Below are 9,638 nucleotides of genomic sequence, written 5' to 3' on the forward strand. Positions count from 1 at the left end.
AGTATTAAAAGAGATGAACTTAGAAAAGAAATGGCCGGTTTGTAAGCAAAAATAACCTGTCTATTTCAAGATCTACATAAAGTAGAAGTCTGGAAGTTCTTTTCACAGCATGAAGGTGTAGTAGTAAGACTATTTCTCCATGAATCCAAGGAAGTCAAAAGGAAATTAGTCTTAGACTCTAATTATTTAAAAATAAATAAATCATTACCATTTAGAAACATTTATTATGACCAGTACTAGATTCCAAAGAAACAGAAGACTAATCCTTAAACTTAGGAAAGTTAAAATCCAGTTGAATAGAAAAAAATAAAACAAAAGCAAGTTTTGAAAGTAATTACAAAACAAGTCTAACTCAGTCTAGATAATTATACAGTTCATTGCATGGGGACCTCTAAATGATAGCGATGAGCAAATTATTAGATTCTCTGGTCTTAAGGGCATTAAGAAACAAAAAGTAACGAATCAACATAAGCACAAAGCTAGTATAAAGTTGATACTATATACTGCGAGCTGCAGGTATAGGCTATATAAAAGAGGTAAGTTTATCCCAGAAGTGGGTTTTAAGCCAAGTATTTAACAAGGTGATGCACATGAATTGGCAGAAAGGAAATATATCAGACGATGATTTCATCTTTATAGTTGTAAGAAAGATTAAAATATGTGACATCTTAATAAAGTCAAGTAGAAAGATGAAAACCCATTTGCCTAATATTAGTGCATTGTCCTAATGACAGGTAAAGAAAAAAAAATAGTTAATATTTGCAACCATACCGATGTACAAACGTTGGTTTGCAGTGGGAGAGAGCTGTGAGATGAGAATGTAGACAAGTATCTACAGCCTGAAACTCTATAATTACCATTCAAAGATACATTTGAATCATCTTAGCCCAGACCCTATCATGTAAAAGAAACCAAGATGGGTTAATTGTACTGAAATACTTTTTAGTTCTGTCCTCTCCTCTTCCATCCCACTTCTTCTGCATTACTGGCATGTATCTACTAGATAGTGTCAACAGACTCCTGGACCAGTTTTACTGCCTGCCCACACAGTCCTCCAACCCTCACCTCTCCCCCATGCATCTACCCTGCTCATTGTCTGCAAAGAAATCTTTGTCAAGTGCAGATGCAAATGTCAGTTCTCTGTTTAAAATTATTCACTCATAGCACCGGATCGCCTATAGGACGAATTATAAAATACTCAGACTGGTATGCGAAGTCACTTAGAGTGGCAGAGAAGACCCTGACTAATTTCTAGGCTCGTGTTATACCACTTTTCTCATGAATCCTGTACTGAACAGTTAGCTGTTGCCTGACATCATAATCTTTTTTTACATATTTGTGCCTCATGTACACTATTCTCCACATACAGAGTGATCTTCCCTTCATTTTCATGACCGCCAATTGTTCTTTATTTGGGGGCTTAGGCATTGACTTCCATATGGAAGTAACCCAGGTACTGTCTTCACTCAAGCATATATATGGATACCATTTTCTCTGCTCTCTGAGCCCTTTGTATATCGATTTTATTACACTATATTTCAATTTTCTATGTGTTTGTCTCTTACTAGACTCAGAGTTTTGAAAGCAATGACCATACCTAATTCATCTCGAGAACCACAGTTCATAATAGAGTGTCTAACACAGAGTAGGTGCACGTAAAATTATTATAAAATAAAATTTAGAATATTAGCATGACAAAAGTAAGCAGGAAACAATATGAATTAACATGGTCTCAAGGCAGAGTTTGTTTTTTCTCTTTCATATTAATCTAGGAAAGCAGTAGTATTCAGATTTTGGGAACACAGCTGTTATTAGTTACCAAAAGGATACAGGGAACAGTGCAGCTTATTACAGTATAGAAATGTATTCCCTAAAATTAAGCTATCTAAAAGTCTACTTCTTTCCATTAGAAAATTTATTAGTTTGCAGTTTGAACTTTAGTAGCTTTAAATTATAAACACCTAGTGGCTTTATCAAAAATTTAAAGGTGAAGAAAAATAAAATAGATGAGTTAAATTAAGCCAGGAATGACCGAGTTTCCTCCATGCTTTAAAAACACTCAGTCTCTGTACATATGTTTTTTTTATGGTTTTCCTCCATATTAATCAAATACCTGTACTAGGATATAGGGGACTTTGAGGAGACAGACTGCCTAAGCACCAAATGCCATTCACATGCTACTCACCTTTTGATTCCAGAGAATCAAAGGTGTCTTGGTGAGCAGTCTTGTGTGAATGAGAATAAGGTCTTGAATAAATTGCTCACAAAATCTATGCTAAACTATTCCTCCAATGGCTCCCAGTGGTCACATATGTCTTACACAAATCTCTGCAATGCTTCACCAACCTCATGGGCCTCCCACACCTCAGTAAATGGGTCAATGGGGGCATTTGCCTATTTTTTTAAGAAAAAATACTTTCTGAATCTAAGCTAAATGCCATATAATCTCTGTCATGCACATAAATATAACAATTATTGCAGCTGGGCCTATGGGCCACTTATTAGAAAAGGGTCATTAACTTATAAGATTTCTAAAAATCAAGGCCTTCAGATTGTTCATGATACCACATTCCTATTATTTATCATCCACTACTGAACTTGCCCCAAAAGAAACAAGTCCAATATTTTCTTTTCAGTTATCTAAAATAATGATAATATTTGTACGTTTTAAGACATTGTACAAATATAATAATACAACAATCTTATACATTCTAAATCTTTAATAGCACATTTGATAAGTGTGAGAATTAAATATATTGCTAATTAGGAGAACAGTTATTAATCATATCTCAATGGTTTTATTTTAAGTAAATATGTATACATTGAAGTCAGGACAAGCTACTATTTTAGAAAATAAGGAGAAATAGAAGATATTTTTTCAAACATTTAAAATTTTATCATTAAACTTTTCTCTATTTTAATATTTTAAATCATTATGCATTTATACATTTTCTTATCTATTCACTTTCTATATATTTGGTATCTTAGATATTTGAGACAGAAATTGTATTTGGTATTACCTTTATTGTACTTAGTCCTTTTATTATCAATTTTCCACATACCTATTCAAGGAAGAACAAAATATAGTGGAGGTTTAAATGGCACAATGATTATTCTAAAGTTTGTCATAATCCTTATATAAAATAATAAATCAAGGAAGATAGCATAAAAGAATGAGCTAGAACTGGAACGATTAAGAGAATTTTGTCTCCACTTGGGCACAAATCATTCTGTGGCCACAGGCATACACTTAAATCCTTGTGCCTCAATGACCTCATCAATAAAAATGGCATTATTGGTTTCTCATTTTCCTGGGTTGTGGTAAAGCTTAAATTGTTCATGGCTAGTCTATGGGGTTAACCTATTGTACCAGGTAAAAAGAAGAGCCAAAGGCTATTTGGATAATGTAAGAATGTCTACCTTATTATTTTAAGTTACTATTACTTATTTTAAATCAAAATATATATCAGATGATCAGAAAAAAGAGCAAGAAAGAACAGGGAATAAAAGAGCAGAAAGTGTCCATGAATTAACCATCTATATCTGTACAGGTGTCAATGCTATCGTTTAAAGGTGCACATCTACACTGTTGGGAAGCTCTCATCCATGGTCTCTAGAGCTTCCTCAGGATATTATGAGGTAGTTTGTGAAGATGTAGTTGATTTATAAGATAGGACTGAGAAAGGCTTAATACATAATTAAAGAGGAGTCTATAGGATTATAAGGACTTGTATTGATCCCATACATCTTGAAAAAATATATATTATTATGTTCCTCTAGTAACTACAAGGCGTCAACTACCCATGGCGGGAGCGGGGGGTGGGGTGGTCTTGAAAGCAAAATAAATATGATAAAAGATAAAATATTTTGGATAAAAAATATCAAGAGCAGCAACACGTATGTAAAGTAATGTGTGTTCTTCTTTTGCTATCTTTGGAAGACATTACATTCTGGATGTAATAAAATCATTCTTCTTTTTAGAAACAGAGGTAACTTTCAGTTCTAGGATTCTATATTATTATCTTGGAATTAAGCAATATCTCTTCCCAAAAGGATTTAGGTTACTTGTCTCTACTTTTCTAAAGTCTTGAGGAAGTATTTTTTTTTTTTAATACGATTACAATCTTTAACGCCCACAGGGAAAAAAGATACACAAATTTGGTCTCCTCCCCATTCCTTGTTTTTCATAAGTATGCATTGTAGCTAAGTAAGAAATCTTACATCTAAGTCAGTTAGCAGTCACACAATTATTTGACCAATTACTTTTCAATTTTATAATTTTAAGCATTTGCTCCTTCAGTGGTCTCTACTCTGCTTTGTCTAAGATTTGGAAAAGAAGAAAAAAGACAGGTGGTTTTATACTTTTTAATAATTTTAATTTTTTTTTTATTCTTAATGCATATTGTAGCAGAAAGAAATACACGTTACTCCTTCATTCTGTGTTCTAATGATGAGACCCAAATCTGGATAGACAATTTGTTCTGTGAAAGGGTAAAAGGGAGACTAAGAAAGAATCCTACAGGCTGCCCTTGCTATCTAGATCACTCACGATTACTTATTTACAACTAAATAAGGTATCAGGTCTCACTTTAATAAATGAAATGTTCCCGTTATTAGACATCATAGTTATAGGCTTTTTGAAAAATTAGACTGAAAATTTCGTAGTAATTAGTAGTTTATAGTTAGAAACACAGTACTAGAGTAACTAAAATGTTACTGAACATCCATGTGTTAAAAATTTTCTCAAATAGACTTCTAGAGAATATACATGATAAAAGGGAAAAAAATGGCAAAATAATTTCTGGATTGCATTAAAGTGAATTATAGTGGATTTATTTTCATTGTAGCACTCTTTCCAACCAAGTCATATTTTACAAGACGTGACATAAATTTTTGGTTTTGAAAAATGTTGGTTTAAAACAAATGTATTCAAAGCAAAGACAGATGGAAATTTTTGTTCTGGAAAATAATAAAGTCACAAACTAGATTAACTGAAGCAGGTTTTAGTGTTTAAAGTAAATAAAACAATTTCATCTTTAACTGTGATAATCAGTGTGTCTGTGATTATGTCATTTAACTAATTGTTTTCATAGTCAAATAAATTTAATTCTAGAAATAATTATGGAATAATTAGCAATTATATAATACTTGAAGGCACCTATGAACAAGAACAAGTATAGATGAGATAAGGTATTGAAAACTTTTTAACCAGTTGATAATATTCCTGTTTTCCACAGTTCCCTTTGAAAGAGTTTGCTATACCCAATAACTTTTTCCCCCAAATGATTATACCCACTGATAGATGAAAGAAAGAGAAATTATTTGGGGCTTATTTATACCAGAATTTTATATCTAAATATTTTTATGAGAATATGGGATAAACAAAAGTATTTAACATACACTAAAACACTGTCAGATACATAATTTAGGATTCCCTATTACAAAATACATTGTCTACTACGTTAAAGTTCTCAGGTCAACAGAAAATATCATCTCAACTAACACAACCTTGTTTATAGGGAATAAGAGAGAAAATAAAAACATTATGGAATCTAAATTACTGGGCTATTCCATACATTTGAGGTATAAAACAAAATCATTTTTTTCTCACTCTGTTAAGCTTTTGATGAGGGAAGCATTTAACAAGATTGCTAATAAAGGATTTTATGGTCAAAATGGAGGAGTGGGTAAACACTGTCCTTGCATCCTCTCACAATCACATCAAAATTGCAACTAAACTACAGAACAACCATCACTGAGAATTGCCTGAAGTCTAGCTGAACAGAAGTATTATATCTAAGGACTTCTGTACAGAAGAAGACACGTCGAGACTGGTAGGAGGGCAGATGTGGAAAGGGCTGATCTACATACCCACGTGTGGCAGGTGAAAATCAGGAGGGACATCTTTGTTGCAGAGGTCCCCCCTGAGAGAGAGGGGTCCCAGCCCCACACCAGGCTCCTCAGACCAAGATTCCAGTGCTGGGAAGAGAAGTCCCCACAACTTCTGGCTGTGAAAACCAGCAGAGAATGTGGTTGAGTGAGAGAGAGGGCAGTTGAAGACCCAAGCATTCCTCTTAAAGGGACTGCACACAGACATACTCACTGATGGACTCATGTGATCTGAGCTCCAACACTGGGGCAGCAGCACAAAAGGCACCAGAGACATATGGGGAGGAACTGAAATATCTGGCTTCAAGATAAGGGCTGGAGGGGTAGCTTTCTCCCAAAGAGAAGTGCTGGCAGAAGCCATTGTTATTTTGTTCAGTCCTCCCTCCCTCTCAGCTTGTAGACACAGGCAGCCACTATATCTGAGTCTCCATTAACCTGGCTGACACTGTTTGCACTGCCCTGGTGATTCCCTGAGGCCCAGCCCCACCCAAGCTGCTTCCAGCAACTCTTCCATACAACCTGTCTTGGCTCATGCTGCAGTCTTTCCTATAATTTCTCAAAGGTTCTCAAACCCCAAACAAGCAGCAACTGGCCACAGTGCGTCCCATACCTCTTGCAAAATAGCCCCAAGCCCAGCACTAGCAGCACCTGGTCTTGGTGTGCAGTGTAGCTTCTCCCAGGTACATCCAAGCCCAATGTCAGTGGAAGACATCTGCAGATTGCTTTGTGGCTCATGCCAGATGGCACTGGTCAGGGTACAAGCAAAGGCTGAATTTGACCTATTGCAGGGCCCCTACAAGGAGGCCCCATTTTGGCACACTGGTGGCCAGCTTCTGACTATGCTGGAGCACCACTTCTTGCTCCTACAGCCAAAACACCCAAAGTGCTGAATGGGAAGGCACCAGAATACTGATAAAGTGAATTTTGCTCTGTAGAATCAGCCCACACACAACAGCTCCTCCACTGTAGTCATGGTCAGTCCCCATAACCAATCAGCCTGAGGGTTAATCCCTCCCACTTATGTGCAAACAGCAACCAAGGCTCAACTACAACAGGAGGGCACACACAACCCACACAGGGGACACACCTGGAGCACCTGGATCAGGTGACCAGGGAGATGATGTCACTTGGCCCCACAGGACATCTACTACATGAGGCCACTCTATTAAGACCATGAGGCATAACAGTCCTGTATAATACACAGAAACAAACACAGGGAGGAAGCCAAAATGGGAAGACAAAGACACATGTCCCAAAGAAAAGAACAGAACAAAACTCCAGAAAAAGAACTTAACAAAATAGAGACAAGCAATATACCAGATGCAGAGTTCAAAACACTAGTAATAAGGATGTGCAAAGATCTGAGTGAGAACTTCAACAAAGAGATAGAAAACAAAAATGGAGATAGAACACATTTTTAAAAAGTCAGAAATGAAGAATACAATAACTGAAATAAAGACTAAATTAGAGAGAATCAACAGATAAGATGAAACAGGGGTTTAAATAAGCTGTTTGGAAGATAAGGTAGCAGAAAACACCCAACCAGAACAGCAAAAAGAGAGTATCATGCTAAGCAAAATAATGCCAGACAGAAAAAGTTGAGAACCATATGATTTCACTCATACCAGGGGTGCAAAAAAAATGTATACACAAGACTTGTATTCATCTTTTGCTATCAGGATATGCATATATACAATTCTTAATTGTCACATATACCTCAATAAAAATACTAAATAAAAAAAGGAAATGACCTTTGTGTCCAACTTTGAGAGGTTTGATGTTTACAGTTCTTTTCCACCTATTGCAATAATTCCTCTCTCCTTTATGTAATAGTCTGTTGAAATAAAGTATCTCTTTACCTAAGACTGGATTTGCTTTTTATTTGGCAATAGTTAGATGTTTCACCAAGGAACCCCCGTTCAGTGATTACCACTATAGGCATATGTTGAAAAGCAAAAAATTCATTTGACCTTACAATAGCCCATTTGTCCCATTATTTTGACAAGCTACAATACTTCTCCTAAACAGTCTATCTGGAAGAAAAAAAAAAAAAAGTTCTTCTGTCAGGTTCCTTTGAAGAGAAATAGCCTATAATTAAGGACTTGGCTCAGTTCACGTAAGTATGGCAGAAAGTGCTCCAATAATAGTAAAATTGTTGCTGGTAAAGGACTAGATGATACCACACAAAAATAAATATTCTGGTTTCCACATAAGAAATGTATACTTGGTTGTCATTTGTTTTGTTTGTGGTTTGTTTTTGTGATATAATAAAATTATTATTTTTCTACCATGTTTCCCCGAAAATAAGACCTAGCCATACAATCAGCTCTAATGCATCTTTTGGAACAAAAATTAATATAAGACCTGGTCTTATTTTACTATAATATAAAACCGGGTATAATAATACAATATAATATAATATAATAAAATAAAATAAAATATAATATAATATAATATAACATAATATAATGTAATATAATATACTGGGTCTTATATTAATTTTTGCTCCACAAAATGCATTAGAGCTGATTGTCCAGCTAGGTCTTATTTTTGGGCGGTACTTTAATACTGTCTTATTATCCTATGAAGAAATGTTCCTATACAGAAATGGACTAGTTGAAAAAAAATACTGTGATCTTGGGAATGATCCAATTCTTGTTACTCTAGTAATTCATTCATGAAAAAAAAAAATGTTTAGAACTATTGATTACTTAATTGTTAAAGTGTTCATTAAGCATAAAAAATTTGTTACTATTCCCACTAGTCTGTCAGTGTATTCACCATCATCAATGATTTAATTATCAGGCTAGAACTGTGGAAATGAACCCCATAGAGGAATATTCAGAATATATTACAGCAATTGACATAGGAAAATAACATGTGGCCTACAACCAATAATGATAGAGAAACTATTACAGAGCTGAATTAATCTACCAGTTGCCCCAGAGAAAGGTACCTTACAACTCTTTTTTTTTTTTTTTTTTTTTTTTTCACTTTGACACAGCTAACAAGATAAGCATCTAGGAGAAAAGCAATTTTTTAGTGATCATTAAATGTTCAGATTTCTTAGTATAGTTAGGACAAACAGGAGGAAGACATGGCAGTGTTGTCATACATTAGAAGGGACAATGAACAAATCAAATTAAAAGTAGTGTACCTAGACTTCTAGTTTCTACTCTGACATGTAAAGACATAAGAAGCCATCCATTTTGTCTGTAAAACAAGAAACAAACTGGACAAACAAAATATCAACAACTTTACTTGTACCCATTTTAAAACTGAGTTTGCAAGGCAAACTGCCATATGTAGAAAAAAGCTCATCCAGAGAAATAAAGCATCCAAACCTTTGCTTTCTTAGAGCAGAAGCTTCTAGAGATCATAATCAGGGATGACTTACTTGAGTAGCAATTGTGATTAATTCCTGGGCATTGGTTGTTGGATTAGCAAAGAGTGAGAAATTTCTGGGGGTCCCAATCTCAACAGGCCCCATCATTCCAGTACTTTCCCAGTCATTTCCTTTCAGGTACTTCACCAGTTTCTCATAGTAAGGATCAGAGAAAGATTCTCTCAGCTCCCTAGGAGGGGGTGGGGAGAGGTAAACATTGTAGAACCTTATTAGATCATTCCCCATAATAAAAGCCTACTTTCCAGAGAAAGACTTCCACAGATGGCAGTACTAAAACTTTTCCCCGCATGGGGGAAAGGAATTCCTCCCCATTCCGGTATAAATTTACCAATTGAGATGCCAA

General features: G+C 35.1%; 1 long non-coding RNA gene across 1 annotated transcript in view; it reads right to left on the reverse strand.

Moving 5' to 3' along the window:
• Positions 1 to 9,418, reverse strand: part of LOC148754627 (uncharacterized) — a 51,247-nt gene extending 41,829 nt beyond the window's left edge. Inside the window, exon 1 of the long non-coding RNA XR_016019968.1 lies at positions 9,287 to 9,418. This is a non-coding gene — a long non-coding RNA (uncharacterized LOC148754627). The remainder of the gene's footprint in view (positions 1 to 9,286) is intronic.
• Positions 9,419 to 9,638: the final 220 nt, after the last annotated feature.

This window comes from Rhinolophus sinicus, chromosome 18, assembly GCF_057876585.1.
Source record: "Rhinolophus sinicus isolate RSI-liver-muscle chromosome 18, RSI-T2T, whole genome shotgun sequence".
NCBI lineage: Eukaryota > Metazoa > Chordata > Mammalia > Chiroptera > Rhinolophidae > Rhinolophus > Rhinolophus sinicus.